The 16,267-nt window shown below is 35.9% G+C and overlaps 1 pseudogene; it reads left to right on the forward strand.

The window, feature by feature from the left end:
* The first annotated feature begins 1,407 nt into the window (after positions 1 to 1,407).
* LOC145056278 (5S ribosomal RNA) lies at positions 1,408 to 1,525 on the forward strand (annotated as a pseudogene).
* Positions 1,526 to 16,267: the final 14,742 nt, after the last annotated feature.

Genomic DNA, 16,267 nt, shown 5'->3' on the forward strand with positions numbered 1-16,267 from the left:
TAAACTCATTATTCAGGGAAATCTAGCTATTCATACTGAAACTTTATACAATTTGTATGGAGAACTTCAATCGTATGAATCCTCGATTGACCCACCAACCACTACAGCTTTTGGAGAACCACTTGCTCTTGTGTCCACATCTTCTCAAAACCAAACACCTTTCAATGATCAAAACTTTAATCATTCTAATCAGACTACATCTTTTCAGTACCAAGCCTTTGTAAATAATTGTTTTGATCAGTCTGATTCGAATGATGAAGCATACTATCAACAACTGTGTGCATTGGTTGCAAACACAAATCTCCAGAGATTTCTCCCAAATCATGGTCAATCAAAATTGAGACCAAATTTTCAAAACAAACCATCTTTTAGACAAAATAATTCAGGGTTTCAACCAATAACTTCATCTGGACAAAACAACTCAAGTTTTCAACCTAGGCCGTACTTTGGACAAAATTCTCAAAGACCTTCCTTCCATAACAACTCAAACCAAGGTTTTCAAAACCAGGAACTTCAAAACAATCCCAACTCAGGTCATAATAATAATCTAAACAACAGTTTTCAAAATCAAAACAGAGGTTTCCAGAATCAAGGTTACAACAATCAAAATAATGGTTTTCAAAACAACTAGAATTTTGGATTCCAACAAAACCATTCTCAACTGTAACATATTGTGATACGTGAGGACAATATTGTGATACCCTCTGGCACGTATCACAATATTGTCCGCTTTGGGCCACTAATACGAGGACTTCCCAGGGGGTCACCCATCCTGGTACTCCTCCCGCCCGAGCACACTTAACTTCAGAGTTCTTATGGGATCTGCTACCCTCACGGCTTTAAAACGCGTTGTGATAGGGAAGGTATCCACACCCCTTATAAGGAATGCTTAGTTCTTCTTCCTAGCCGATGTAGGATCAGATCTAACCCACTTTCACCCCCCATTATAGGGTTCGACGTCCCCGTCGAACACATCGACCCGTGCCCTGGCTCTGATACCATTTGTAACATCCCCCTCTGGCACGTATCACAATATTATCCGCTTTGGGCCACTCGGCATGAGGACTTCCCAGGGGGTCACCCATCCTGGTATTACTCCCGCCCGAGCACGCTTAACTGCAGAGTTCTTATGGGATCTGCTGCCCTCACGGCTTTAAAACGCGTTGTGTTAGGGAAGGTATCCACACCCCCTTATAAGGAATGCTTAGTTCTCCTTCCCAGCCGATGTGGGATCGGATCTAACCCACTTTCACCCCCCATTATAGGGTTCGACGTCCCCGTCGAACACATCGACCCGTGCCCTAGCTCTGATATCATTTGTAACATCCCCCTCTGGCACGTATCACAATATTGTCCGCTTTGGGCCACTCGGCATGAGGACTTCCCAGGGGGTCACCCATCCTGGTACTACTCCCGCCCGAGCACGCTTAACAGTAGATTCCATAAGAACTCTGCAGTTAAGCGTGCTTGGGCGGGAGTAGTACCAGGATGGGTGACCCCCTGGGAAGTCCTCGTGTCGAGTGGCCCAAAGCGAACAATATTGTGATACGTGCCAGAGGGAAAGTGGGTTAGATCCGATCCCACATCAGCTGGGAAGGAGAACTAAGCATTCCTTATAAGGGGTGTGGATACCTTCCCTAACACAACGCATTTTAAAGCCGTGAGGGCAGCAGATCCCATAAGAACTCTGCAGTTAAGCGTGCTCGGGCGGGAGTAATACCAGGATGAGTGACCCCCTGGGAAGTCCTCGTGCCGAGTGACCCAAAGCGGACAATATTGTGATACGTGCCAGAGGGGGATGTTACAAATGGTATCAGAGCCAGGGCACGAGTCGATGTGTTCGACGGGGACGTCGAACCCTACAATTGGGGGGGGGGGGGGGGGGGGGTGAAAGTGGGTTAGATCCGATCCCACATCAGCTGGGAAGGAGAACTAAGCATTCCTTATAAGGGGTGTGGATACCTTCCCTAACACAACGCGTTTTAAAGCCGTGAGGGCAGTAGATCCCATAAGAACTCTGCAGTTAAGCGTGCTCGGGCGGGAGTAATACCAGGATGGGTGACCCCCTGGGAAGTCCTCGTGCCGAGTGGCCCAAAGCGGACAATATTGTGATACGTGCCAGAGGGGGATGTTACAAATGGTATCAGAGCCAGGGCACGGGTCGATGTGTTCGACGGGGACGTCGAACCCTACTATTAGGGGGGGGGGGTGAAAGTGGGTTAGATCCGATCCCACATCAGTTGGGAAGGAGAACTAAGCATTCCTTATAAGGGGTGTGGATACCTTCCTTAACACAACGCGTTTTAAAACCGTGAGGGCTGCAGATCCCATAAGAACTCTGTAGTTAAGCGTGCTCAGGCGGGAGTAATACCAGGATGGGTGACCCCCTGGGAAGTCCTCGTGCCAAGTGGCCCAAAGCGGACAATATTGTGATACGTGCCAGAGGGGGTGTTAATATTGTGATACGTGCCAGAGCCTGAGCACGCTTAATTGCAGAGTTCTTATGGAATCTGCTTTTAAGCGCTCGTGCCGAGTGGCCCAAAGCGGACAATATTGTTGTGATACGTGCCAGAGGGGGATGTTACATCAACCTTCCCAACAAACCCAAACTCAAGCACCTGAAAGACTTCTGATTAAGAGTCAAAAGGATGACAGTGATGAAGAAGTGATCATTTGTCACAACTACAAAGGAACAAATCACTATTTGATTCAACATACTATGCTCAAAGAGTCGATGAACTGAAGAAACTGGAAAACCAAGAAAAACAAAGAGCATTGATGGCAATCCATGAACCAAGCGTGGAATACTGGCCAACTTCTGATGACGAAGCTGACAATGAACCAACACAATCAAACTTTTGCTTCGTAGCTGGTGTTGATATACCTTCAAGAGCTCCCAACGTCATAGAACGGGTATGGTCTATGATATCTGAACTTGGTTTTTCCAAAACAATTTTTGAGTGCCACATAACCAAGATTGAAAAAAGTCTAAAAGCTAATCTCAAAACATACCATGACACAAAGGTCAATTTTGATATTAGAAAATCTGAGTTACAAACATTGCAACTCAAATTTGGATAATCAACAAGAATAAAAACAAACTGGAAAGAGACGTTGAAAGAAAATCAGAAGATTATAATCACGTCTTGGAACGATTAAATCGGACCCTAATTCAGAAAAGGGATTTGGAACAAAAAAATCAGTCAGTCATTTCTTTTGAAATAAAAGATGTTTTAGAAATGGAAATCCTTCAGTTAAAACAAGACTTTCAAGAATCAATTGACAAATACACTATTTTAAATGAAAAACTAACTGATTCTTTAAAACAAATCAATTCTCTTGAAACCGAGAATAAAAGACTGTTATGGAACATGGATTCTATCAAAGTTGCTAGAAAACTAAGTGATGATATTTTCACAAAGACAAACACCTTAGGAACTAGAAAAAATCATACGAATTACAGACCAGGAATTGGAAGAGAATCCTTTGAAATTGAACAAGCAAAACAGAAAAACATGACGAATTGTGAAAACCCTGAATCCACTCTACCAGATCTTTTCACATATGTTAATGAGGAAGATTCAGACGACGAAACAGTTATCAACTGTAGCCAAGATAATATTGCTTTCACTATTTCCAAAAAGTCTTTCAAAAGAGTTGTAAATTCTGAAACAGACTCTGCTAGTTCTTTAACTCGCCAAATCAAACATACCGACGAAATCACCAAACTTAAAAACTTTTTGAACGGAGAAAATTCCTCTTATGAGGATGGTAGTACTTCTCTACCGACTGCTTTTCCTATAATGAGTTCATCAATTGTTGCAAAAACTAGTCTGGGACAAAAATACTCCAAGAAACAACAAACAAGCAAAAAATTCATTCAAGTCACCAAAACCCCACTTGTCAAGCCAAACGTTTTTGAAAACCAACCAAAGAAACCAGTTCAACCCTACGTCATACCTCATAAACATGTTTCTAAACAAAAACCAAAACCTTTTCCAAAAACTTTTGAAAATCGCTTTCAAGATATCACTTTTAATCATTCAAGTAACGTTAAAAAACAATCACATCATAAAGTTCCAAACCATCATCATCAAAAAGCTTTTCAAAACTGCCCTTCATGTCCCAGATATGAAGAACGCTTTTCAAACAAACTTTCAAATCTAGGATATCTTTCACCAAATCATAGATCTTATCAACCCACAGGTTTTCAAAAACAAATCAGATTTTAGGTATACTTGATAAATCAAATCAAACCTCAACCATTCCATCCTCATAAACCAAACTCTTACAACAACGTGAAGTTAAATGCTAAAAGAAATTCATTAAGCAAAGCACGCAAAAATAACAACAACTGACAAACCAGGACCCATTCAGATTTGGGTACCTACACCTTATGTCTGATTGCAGTTGCAGGTACTTAATATTGGAGAAGCCAATGATGATACATGGTATATCGATAGTGGTTGCTCCAAGCATATGACAGGAAACCGGAACTACTTATGTGACTTCAAACCTACACAAACCAATCAAGATGTTACCTTCGACAACAACATAACAGCAAAAATAAAGGGTTATGGAAACATAACAAATGGTAATTTCACCATAAAGAAAGTTTCCTACGTCGATGACCTCAAACACAACCTCATCAATGTTTCTCAACTCTGTAATAACAATCTTGAAGTTCTGTTCACCAAACAACGAAGCTTGATCATGGACGCCAAAACTAAAGATGTTATAGTTGATTCTGATCGTGCCGGAAATATGTATCCACTTGACATGGATCTTATCTATGGTAAACTCAATATATGTATGCTATCTAAAGCCCCAACAGATATTAGTTGGTTATGGCACCGACGCCTTTCCCATCTAAACTTTGGGTACATCAATAAATTGATTAGAGATGATATTGTTCAAGGACTACCACTTCTAAAGCTTGATAATGAAAGTCTCTGTGCCGCATGTGTAAAAAGAAAACTTTCCAAATCCACTCAAAAAAGCATCTCAGAATCTAGTGTATCCGAACCATTAGAATTGTTGCACATAGACCTTTGTGGCCCAGCCAAAACCCAAACCATACAAGGGAAGAAGTACATTCTTGTTATCGTTGATGGTTTCTCATGCTTTACTTGGGTTTTTTCTTAAGACTAAAATCAGAAGCACATGAAGATATGATCAACTTCATCAAACCAAATTGAACTGAAGCTCAAATGACATGTTCGAAGAATCCGAAGTGATAACGGTTTAGAGTTCAAAAACAAGACTCTAGATTCATTTCTCAAAGACAAAGGAATAGAACATAACTTCTCAGCCCCATACACTCCACAATAGAATGGCGTTGTCGAAAGAAGGAACATAACTCTATGTGAAGCTGGAAGATCAATGCTTATCTTCGTTGATCTGCCACAATACTTCTGGGCAGAAGCAATAGCCACACTTGCTACACTCAAAATCATTCCTTATTCCATAAACATCTTCATAAAACACCATATGACGTCATTAACAACTGAAAACCAAACATCAAATTTTTCCATATTTTTGGTTGTCGATGCTTCGTAAAGAATAATAAAGATCACATTTCAAAATTTGAATCAAGGTCGGACAAAGGAATTTTCGTTGGTTACTCGTTTTCCTCAACTGCTTATCGAGTACCGAACAAATGTACCAGAGTAATTGAAGAAAGTATTGATGTTCATTTCGATGAATTTTATGTCAGGAAGTTGGACCGTGAACATTTTGGTTCTAAAATGATTGATGATATTTGTCAAAATCCAATTCAACAAACACCTTCTCCTGACATAGACATTAAAATCGATCTTGATTTACTTTTTGAACAACCCAAAACCGCTTACAATTCTGAACTTCTAACTACTTCAATTGATCCTACAGGAACACCCAGTGAAGGAATTCTACAAACAAACCAAAATGATACAGATCAATTCAAGGGGGAACCACCAACACATACTTCCTCTTTGGAACAAACACCAAATCCTCCTTTGAACATCCAATCCATAAATAGCCAAAAGAATCCCGATGCATCATTTATGGGGGAACCTTCAAACCTATTCCAAGATGAAACACCCGGAGAAGAACAATGGGATACTGAAAATCGAATTATTATAAAGGAAGAGAATCACTTAATAAAGTGGACCAGAAATCATCTTACAGACCAAATCATCGGAGATCCCAAATCAGGATTCAAACTAGAGCAAAATCCACAAATAAATGTTTATATGAAGCCTTCTTATCCATGAGTGAACCCAAAACCATACATTTTGCTCTCAAAGATCCAAACTAGGTAAAAGCTTTGCAAGAAGAGTTAGCAGAATTTGAAAGAAATGACGTATGGAATCTTGTTCCTAACCCACCCGATGTTACTGTTATAGGTTCAAGATGGGTATATAGAAACAAGACTGACGATCATGGAATCATTAGTCGAAACAAGGCACGTCTTGTAGTCAAAGGATATTCACAACAAGAAGGAATCGCCTACGATGAAACATATGCTCCAGTTCCCAGAATTGAAGAAATTCGCATCTTTCTTGCATATGTTGCACATAAGAACTTCAAAGTATTCCAAATGGACGTTAAATATGCATTCCTACATGGAGAGATAGAGCTTGAAGTATACATCCAACAACCACCAGGTTTCGAGATCCCAAATTTCCAGATCATAGCTTTAAATTGCAGAAAGCTATATGTGGCTTGAAACAAGCACCCGAGCCTAATATGCCACGTTGTCAACTTTTCTCGAAAAATCAGGTTTTAAAAGAAGTTCAATCGATCAAGCCCTCTTTCATAAAATGTTTAATAAACATCTTTTAATCATACAAATATATGTTGATGACATTATTTTCAGTTCTACTGATGAATCTTTGAGTGTTAAGCTTGCAGATCTAATGAAGAGAAAATTTGAAATGAGCATGATTGGGGAGATGACTACTTTTCTCAGACTTCAAATCAAACAGTCAACTGATGGAATTTTCATCAACCAAGAGAATTATGTCAAAAACCAACTCACTCGATTTTCAATGGACAAATCCAATACCGCAAAAACCCAAATGGCTTTTGGATAAAAAATCGATGCAAATTTAAATGGCAAACCCGTTGACTAGAAAAGATATTGTGGAATGATCGGATCACTCTTATACATCACTGCTAGCAGACCTGGCATCATGTTTTCTACATGTGTTTGTGTCAGATACCAAGCAAATCCTATTGAATCTCATGTAGTTGATGTGAAACGCATCTTCAAATACCTAAAAGGCACTCCCAAACTTGGCCTTTGGTATCCAGCTAAATCTGATTTTCAGTTGAACGCTTTCACCGACTCAGACTATGGAGGATGCAAGCTAGATACAAAAAACGCATCTGGTAGCTATCAATTCCTAGGAGGTAGACTAGGGAGTTGGACTTCAAAGAAACAGACTTATGTCCACATCAACAGCAGAAGCTGAATACGTCGCTGCCGCCAGCTGTTGTTCACAAGTCCTATGGATGCAAAATCAATTGCGTGATTATGGCTTCAAAATCTCACAAATTCCCATATTTTGTGACTCAACCAGTGCTATTGCCATTTCTCACAATCCTATTCACCATTCCATGAAAAAGCACATTGACATTCGATATCATTTTATCAAAGACAACATTCAAAAGGGTCTTATCGAATTGCACTTCATCAACACTGAAGATCAAATTGCTGATGTCTTCACTAAGGCTCTCGACGAAACAAAGTTTTAATACTTCCTAGGCCGTCTAGGAATGTCAAATCCAATAACATCCATCCTTAAACTTTTACTTTTTGTTTGTACAAAAGTGTGTTTACTTTCATTCAAAAAGAAAATTCAAAAACAATTGAAAATTTCTTTCTTTTCAAAAATACCAAAACATTAAAATAACCAATATTACCAAAAACATTAAAAAAACAAATCTTCAAAAATATAATAAAAGACTTGCCATAATAAGCTTTTATAGAACCTTATGATTAATCGTCTCTTGACTTAATTTTCAGATGCTTATGCTCGATGAAGATTTTAAGTCATATTGATTCTCAATTGGAGTGAAGGTTCAAATATCCTACTTTTCATAATGTATATAACTTTACTTCCTTCGATTTTATCTCCTTATTGACGATTTTAAACAATCAAGGGACATAAGGTTAGGAGGTTTTGATTAAAACAAAAACCCATGTGAGAATTTGTGCCTCGTCAATCTGTATCATCGTGGAATTCATTTTTTTTTGAGCTTAGGTGTGTCACTATTGCTTAAAAGGTATACCCAATTATACCTTGTCACGATCTCATTTTTGCTTAGATATCAAAATGACCAAGGACGATACATTCATTTCTTACATACTAGACAAACTGTCTTTTATGTCACCTATCCTTACCTAGATAAAAGCCAACCAAAAATGAAGACTTGCGATCCCATGATCCATCAATAAGAAAAGACGAAATGAAAAGGATTTCAAAAATCATCGATCAAAGACAGCCTCAAAACAGAAAGACTCCAAACAACGACATATCCTTACAAGAAAACCAAAGGAGAAACAAAGATCTATCAACATCCAATCCTCAAAGACGAATCTAGATAAAGACGAATCAACAAGAAAGCCAAGTCATTCACCAAAGAAATACCAAACAAAACAAAAATGTTCTACATTTGGTATTTTCAAACAAACTTTCAACCAAATGATTATATCAAAACAAACATCATAAAATCCAGGGATTTGCTTTTTAACCATTTTTCACAAAAGAAGATATCTCAATCACTCAAGGCAGATACTCCCAAAAAAACACTTTTCTCAAATGTAGCAAATTCTCGATGCTAAAACAAAATATCTTTTTACAATAAATCGATATTGATCAACAAACAGGATACCATCAAAGAAGAAGCTGCCACACCAATGGATTTCCCGGGATACTGTAACCTTCATCACTGAAAATTCTTAGTTTCAAAATGCACTATGAAAATTGCTAAACCCCTCTACATATATTTCCCGACGGAGGGAGAGTGAACGTTAATGGCATGAATGAAGAAACTCGTGGAGTAATGCCGAAACCAGTCTTATGTGATTGATTATCTAATAATGAGACTAAGTGACTTTACAAGAAAAGCATAGGTGAACACCTCCAATATGAGTGTAAGTCGTCAGAGAGAGATATCACTCATTTTTAGTGATCATTAACTTGTTCTGCTGCCAGAACAACCAAACACCTAAGTGAAGTGTGAGCTATACCTATGAGCATTCATATGAATCGACCTGTTAGACCACTTTTCGTCATTAATAATGCTATAAAATCTTAGGGAATTTCTTTAGATACATATATGGCTACCCTTTGATAACCGAACCTGAGACTTTAATTTGGAAACAAACTTCTGAAAATCTTTTACATAAGATATGTTAAACCAGGTCACAAACTTTGAAAATCAATCACTATGGTTTTTATACATCTTATCTAATGACAAATCTTTTATCTCGAATCCTCAAAATTTCAACTGTCAATATGATTAAATCACAACTATCCTTATTCCAGCAATGATCACATATTGGAAAATTGTTGAAAAATGTTTTTGTATGCGACTAGGGATGAGCATATGGACCGGGGAACCGGCCGGAATCGGTACCGGAACCGGAACCCGATGGAACCGGTCGGGTCGGGACCGGGACGTTATTTTTGTGGATTTTTGGAACCGGGAACCGGTAGAACCGGCAAAAACCGGTAGAACCAGCAAAAACCGGAACCGTATGATGCTATTTTTCAAGGAGCGGTTCCAACATTTGAAGACACGACAAGAACCGGTAGGAACCGGGAACCGGTAGAACCGCCGGGCCGGTTCGGTTCTTGATTTTGGCCGAAGCCGGTTCCCTGGTCCGGTCCGGTTCGAGCCGGTTCCGGCCGGTTCGGTCCTTTTGCTCATCCCTATATGCGACCATCACTGAAATAAGACGAACTGTTTTTATGTTATCTAACAAATATTATTAGTTATTTCAGGATGTGTGGATTCGTGCTTAAAAGTGAAATACAAAAATACGCGAATAACGGAAAATGCATAGACAAGAAAATTTAGTCGTGCGACTGAGCAGTTACAATCTTTATCTTTACTATTATATAAAGCATATTGTGTGTTTCTTGAATTTTAAGAGGTACAAAATCCAATACATTATATACAACCATATTATGCTTATTGCTTACTGCACATAGAATTTATAACGTTTCCTTTTAATTTACTCAAAAAAACTGAACGTATCTTCCTATCTAATAAAAGAATAGTTTTATTTTCCTTTTGACATGTGTCATCTTATTAGGCCTCTTAATTAATACATATTTTATTCTCCTTTTGCCATGTGTCACCATATTATATCTCCTAATTAATGTATGTTATTTGTAACCTATTGATTTTCCATTTCAAATTTCAAATTTTAAAATTTTTCACTCTAATTACATTAAATTAATACTATTAGAATAAATATTAAAATAAACTTAATACAAATTGTAAAGTGATATAATTTTACATATTTATTTAATAATTTTTATTTTTATTTTAAAAGTTTAATTAATTGTATAATCATGGTTTCCACGGGTTATAAACTAGTATCACTATATCTATATCTCATTAATTGAAAAACTTAAAAAAATTTATTATTTCTCCATTTCTTTGTAACTTTACATTTTCTTTTAATCGAATACCAAACCCTAATCAGAGAGGTGTCGTCCCTTCCCTCATCCTTATTTCTCCGACACCAACATTGCATTCGACTGCCGTCTCCATAATCTCTGTTCAAGAAACACGAATTTTCCAGCAACGAACCACCACCGGAATCGTGAACGGCCACCGACTGCCACCATGCTCGAATGTTCTTATTGGAGAGAGTAATTGAGCATAGATTAGCTTTTGATTGATCAGGTAAGTATGTCCTTATCCTCCCTGTATCGTGAATGGCCACCGAACAGCCACCCTACTCGCATTTCAATCCTGCCCTACCACCAACCGGCATCGACACTCTTCATATTGATTAGTTAAGCATGTCTTTCTCCTATTTGTAATTGGAACTTCGATTTAATGATTATGGATTCAAGATTTTTTTTCGTTTAAAGTTGCCAAAGTGATTCTTATATAATATATAACCAATTAGTTGATTTTGCGTTCAAAGTCAATGGTGCACAGGCCATTCCCAATGATAAAAAAACTCATTGATTTTATGGCTTATGCCAATGATAAAAAAAACTTATTGATTCTATTGACTATTTGAAAAAGGAACAATGTTTATACTCTTTTTTCTTGATCCACCATCGATCTTCCCTCAATATAGATCATGGGTGTTTTGGTCTTAAGTAGGTTTTGATTATCTTATGCATATGTTTATAAATGCGTGCAAATGTATCTGACATCAATATGTGAATTTGATGTTCATGAAAGTAAATTGTGAATATTAAGTTTTATTATTAATGAAATACATTTATTTTTATTTTTTCATGTACATATATGCTTAGAGAGGCGTATAAAGCCCTGAGTGATCCTGAAAAGCTTAAAGCTTAAGAGAAATGAAGTTAGCGTTAACTGTTAAGGTTGATTTATTTGTACTTTGTCAACTGATAATTAATTGACTTGTTGGTTGTAATTTTTCTGAATTTTGACAAGTTTACTCAAATGACTGAGGATTTAATATGCTTCCTGTTTTAAAAATATTTTTAATCTTTTCGGGCAGTTTTTTAATCTTGGTTGCAGGTGTCAGCCCCTAGCGCAAGAGCTTGTTTTGAGGCACTAGGATAAAATTAAGATACAAAAAGTGGTCGGTGGTTATAGAAAATAGGTTTTATGTTTTGCTACTATTTGAGGTAAATCTAATTATTAGCTAATATTTTTTTTAGTGTTAGGAATCTGCTCATTGTTCAAATAGCTCGTAAATTGTCTTTAAAATCCATTAAATCTTTTGTTGTTCTTCCAATAAACATATTTCTTATTTTGTTATTCGTTTTTGTAGGTTATTTGGTTATGGTTTTGTATTGATGGAATCAGGTAATAACATCTGGACGATTCAATTTTGAGATTTTTTGCTGGTTTTACATCTCATATTTTTTGGGTATTGTACTTTTATTTTTTACCTATTATAGTAATGGTAATTGACTACTACAATACTACATGATATTCATGTTTGTTCTTTATTACTATCAGGGGTGCAAACGAGTCAAGCTACTTGCGAGCTACTCAGGATCAGATCGTTAAAAGCTCGATTCGAAACCGATTTTAAACGAGCCCGAGCCGAGCCCGAGCTTAATATTAAACTCGTTTATTAAACGAGCTCAAGCTCGAGCCTATGCCATTAAGCTCTATTAGGCTCGCGAGCCTATACGACCCTTTATTTGATATAATTTATTATTATTTATATATATTAAAATAAAAACATATTAGGGGAATTATGGATTTAGGTATTGGTAAACGAGCTTCTTAAGGAGCTCGAGCCGAGCTTAAGCTTATATAAGCACGCCAGATAAAAAACGATTCGAGCCTGAGCCCAAGCCGAGCTTGTATAATTCTTTACGAGCTCGAGCCGAGCTTAATACAAGAAAGCTCGAATCAAGCCGATCTCGAGCTTGAGCTTCATATATATTAAACGAGCTTGAGCCGAGCCTGGCTAGGCTCGGGCTCGGCTTGGCTCGTTTGCACCCCTAGTTACTATCATATTTATGAGTCCCTAGATAATTTTTATACAATTCAATGTTGCATATGTTCCTTTAGTTACTTTTGCTTCAGTCTTCAGACTCAACTCAACACCTGCCGGGAAAGATCGATTTGGAATTTTCCCATAATTTGTAAGCATCTATTTATTATCTAATGAGGTTTCATATATGAAGCTTTATTGTTGATATAGGGTGGGGTGGGTATGTTATTTCTAAGTTGTCAGCATTTATGGTGCATCAATACAAGAAATTGGGTTATGAAGACTCATGTATATTCTCAATGGGCTCCCCATACCATGCAAGGTATTTCATGATTTATTTATTTTGATTTTCTTTTGTATATATGGTAACAATTTTGTCAGTCTCGTGGAACAAAAGATGGATGTTTGGGTTTAGATTTTTCAGTTTTTTTTGGGTGGGTAATGGTTGTAGTCTATGATTGATTTTGAATTGTATACTAATTGTTGTTTTTGACATCGGAAAACATGATGAGTAGTTAATATTGTTGCATAGTTTGTGAGGTAAATGCTTGCTTTTGAGTCTTTTAATATGGATATTAACCCTAATTATGGAATTGTAACACTTTGGGTGTGCATGTTGGCCAATTAAGGGAGGATTCTAATAAAAACAACCATGTTGAACATAAATTGTTCTTGAAGATAAATATTGAACATGTAATATTATCTTTACAAGTATTGTTCCTCTCTTTTGGATATTTGATTTTTATCTCTTTTCTTTTCTTTATGTTTCCACCGTAAGCACCTGCTCCCTTCAATATACTTGAGAATTTTCATTTCCAATACCATATTCCAATTTAGATTCATGATTTTAGCCATAAATCTGTCAATTAACCACTGATAGAATATTCATTTGGTCTATGATGTGGTGTCACTGATTATTATGTACAATATCTACAAGGACTTCATGGATGGGGGAATTAGAATTTTGAAGGATCGGAAGAGTTATTTGTTAAACAGGGGAGTTCTATAAAGATTGGCAAAACAACAATAAACAGTTCAATTTTCATTCATCATCTATTATAATTGACTGTTACTGACTCAATCACCACAAAGCTCATATAATGAAATTAGAATTGATTTTAAGACATTTGGATAAAATTTGGAAACTCATACACTCCCATGGTCAAAGGTCAAAAGGTTGGTGCATTTGTATAAGTTTATATCTCCTTCAGCATTTAAAATCGTTTCAAATTTTCTTTCAGTAATTCTAAAATTTTATTTTCCTTGCTGATGCATGAATTTCAGGTAGCACAAAGTAACAAAGTTACAAATTTGATATTCTCAAATAGAATAAGACACAATTTTCAGTTTTAAATGTAAAATGAAAAGGTAACATCGAGATCTTAGCATGTGTCCTCTCTCATGTTGATTTTGTTCTTCTACTGTACTTTCCTTTTTGTTATTCTTTTGTATGTGGATAGATATATGTACAACCCTCCCTCAAGGTTTCAAGTTCTGAATATGGTTGTAAGAGCAACAATTTCAAATAGGTGATATTTATTTCTAATTTTTTTATAAGTCCATATACTAATAATTTTTCATTAAACTACATGAGGAAAGTTGGAAAAGAGATTGATATGTACACCTATATTTGGGGATATACATGGATTTGATTTCTTGAGTTGTCAATTAGTACATCTTTGTTTTGGCGAATTCTTATAAGAAAACTGATATTTGTTCATTTGACTATAGGTAATATCCATATTTTGTGTTCTTATTTCCTGACATATATATTTTTTTTATCTCTTGCACTGTTTTTTTTAGAAATGTCCAAGAAGGATTATATTTGCTGTATAATGGATTTACATATTCTCCCTATGTGAGTTTCTAATTTTGACATTAGCTTAAAACAAATAAGTTTGATATATCTTTAAATGTAAGGTATTAGCCACATTTTGTGTTTTAGATATGCTTACTGTTGTGTTCTTTATTCATTCCAAAACCTCAAAAGGGTTGGATATATTCACTTAAAAATATGTATGTGAATGTGGTAAAGCATCTCAATGTTTTAAGAAAAAAATTCAAATTTGATTTCATTTATGTATGATTTTGCTAGGTACAAGTTTTAATAGGGATACACATGGAATAGTGTAATGGGTGCTATAAAAGAGAAAGAAAGTTCAAATTTATTTAAATGATTGCTCATAATGTATACACGATTATGCGAATTTTCTTGATAACCGATTTTATAATTATATATGTGTTTGAAATGTTAACTTGCTGATGTAATTTAGAAAAAAAAATTATTTTCACTCTTTCGTATTAATCATCACCACATAATCAAAGTATTCAAAAATAGTATATGTTTTAAAATTATTGAAAAGATTTTCGAGTTAATATATATATATATATATATATATATATATATATATATATAAAATAATCTTAATGGATTTCAACCAATTTATCTGTATCTAATCATATTCCTACATACCATCTAATATGGATAAAGTTCCTAACTATCTAATTTTTAGTGTAATCCGTGATTTTAAACAATATAATTAAACAAAACAAAACTTATACATAAACGAAATTGACGAATTGGTTCGTTTCTATGTTAGTGTTCTATACATTCCAAATATATTGAGAATAATCTGGGTGTCCTAAAGATTAAAAAGCCTAAATTACATTAATTTCGCATCACTCTTACCAATTATTAGAGCTCGAATGCATTAGTTATGTCTTAAACTTTTCAATTAATAGACATAAGTAATGCCACATCAATTAACTGCTATATATTTATGTCGCCCAAGTTGGATTTTGCTTGTTTTAGACATGTATTTCCTTGGAACCAAACATTTTTGTAGAAAAAAATATCACTAAAGAAAATATTCACCGCCGCCATCGCTTTGCGCGGGTAGACCACTAGTAATATATATATATATATATATATATATATATATATATATATATATATATATATATATAGTGGCGGACCTATGTAGGGCATTTGGGGTCCCGGACCACTGCTCAATTTCCGGCACGCGGTGTAAATTTTTTTTTTTTTTTTTTTTTTTGGTTTTTTCTATTACGTGCACCCGCTTGAAGTACGAGGGACACCCCTACTAAAACAGTCTGCGTCCGCCACTATATATATATATATATATATATATATATATATATATATATATATATATATATATATATATGTTTGTGTGGAAAAGTCCATAAAAGAAAAGGAAATTAAGAAGCAAATCAAGACCTACGTTTTTTCCTCTACAACTTGGAAATTAAGAAGCAAATCTATGTACGTTGCACTGTTTTGTAAACAACTCATTTTTACATGAAAATGAACTTCGTGTTACTTATTAAATACCGGATTGAACTTTGAGCAAATAGAGACACAATCGTTCCGTTAGTCCAACTATCGACCAGTTTGTTCCATCCGTCCAACTATCGACCAGTCGTTCCATTAGTCCAACTATCGACCAGTTTGTCTCATCAATCCAACTATCGACCAGTCGTTCCATCAGTCCAACTATAGACCAGTCGTTCCATCAGTCCAGCTCTAAACCAGTTCAATCAATTTCTTGACGAACCTACTTGATATATATTTATATATTT

The sequence above is a fragment of the Lactuca serriola genome, chromosome 5 (assembly GCF_051521515.1).
Source record: "Lactuca serriola cultivar US96UC23 chromosome 5, Lser_US96UC23_V15, whole genome shotgun sequence".
Classification (NCBI taxonomy): Eukaryota; Viridiplantae; Streptophyta; class Magnoliopsida; order Asterales; family Asteraceae; genus Lactuca; species Lactuca serriola.